Source organism: Cebus imitator, unplaced genomic scaffold (genome assembly GCF_001604975.1).
Source record: "Cebus imitator isolate Cc_AM_T3 unplaced genomic scaffold, Cebus_imitator-1.0 Scaffold45, whole genome shotgun sequence".
Classification (NCBI taxonomy): domain Eukaryota; kingdom Metazoa; phylum Chordata; class Mammalia; order Primates; family Cebidae; genus Cebus; species Cebus imitator.
Genome location: NW_016107360.1, coordinates 3,989,938 through 3,991,090, shown reverse-complemented (window position 1 = coordinate 3,991,090; position 1,153 = coordinate 3,989,938). Strand labels below are relative to the sequence as shown.

The window sequence follows — 1,153 nt, the reverse complement described above, 5'->3', positions numbered from 1 at the left end:
AAAAAAAAAAAAAAAAAAAAAACCACAAGGTGGCTGAGCATGGTGGCTCACACCTGTAATCCCAGCACTTTGGGAGGCCGATGTGGGTGGATCACCTGAGGTCAGGAGTTCAAGGCCAGCCTGGCCAACATGGCAAAATCCTGTCTCTGCTAAAAAATACAAGTTAGCCAGGCATGATGGCGCACCCCTGTAATCCTAGCTACCAGGGAGACTGAATCAGGAGAATCGCTTGAACCCAGGAGGCAGAGGTTGTAGTGAGCTGAGATTGTGCCACTGCACTTCAGCCTGGGAGACGGGGGGAGACTTCATCTCAAAAAGAAAAGACCAGAAGGACGCATACTAAAATGGTGACAGTGGTTGCCTCTGGGTGTTTCCTTACTACAGATCTGCACATGTGTTTTTTAAACCCACATTGCCTATGGTGAGACAGTATTTTTCTAAGAAGTGGGGGATGGGAGGGGAACAATGTCAATAATAACTATACCTAATATTTAAAAAACCCAAATCTGTGAGGTTGAACGTAATGTCTAGGCAAAAAATAAAAATAAAAACCCAAATCTGAAGCTAAAGCAAGAAGCAGTCCAGTGTATGGCTTTCCCAGGCCAAGCCTCCTGCAGATATTTAAGCTGTTCATGGCTCATGCGTATATCACATTCAAGGTGATGGATTTGAGGGACAGGGTTGGTGTCTCTTAGACTACAGGGCCAGCACAGGCAGATTCAAGACAACTATGCAGAAGAATGAAGGAGAGAGAAGTCAAGCGGGGAGCTCAGCATGTTCATTCATTCATTCCCCACCACCTCCCTGAGGTCTCCAGTACCCAGCCTTACCCTGTGATCCACCAGAAGGTGATCCTGGACAGGAAGGAGGTGCTGGACTCTGGGCAAGGATTCTAGTGGAAAGAAAGAACAGGTTAGGGAGGAAGAGGGAAAGGAATGATTCAATTTTTCATCCAGGCCAGAGCTTGGCAAGGATTAGTCAGCTGCCCATTTTTCCTTCAAGGGGACCAGTGTTGGCCTGGCGGGGTGGCTCATGCCTGTAATCCCAGCACTTTGGGAGGCCAAGGCGGGCAGATCATGAAGTCAGGACACTGAGTCCATCCTGGCCAACATAGTGAAACCCCATCTCTACTAGAATATAAAAATTAGCTGGG

At 47.6% G+C, this 1,153-nt stretch overlaps 1 long non-coding RNA gene across 1 annotated transcript in view; it reads right to left on the bottom strand.

Annotated features, from left to right (window-relative positions):
- LOC108303175 overlaps window positions 1-1,153 on the bottom strand; it is a 49,510-nt gene that overhangs the window by 6,914 nt on the left and 41,443 nt on the right. Inside the window, exon 2 of the long non-coding RNA XR_001824724.2 lies at window positions 831-892. This is a non-coding gene — a long non-coding RNA (uncharacterized LOC108303175). The remainder of the gene's footprint in view (window positions 1-830; window positions 893-1,153) is intronic.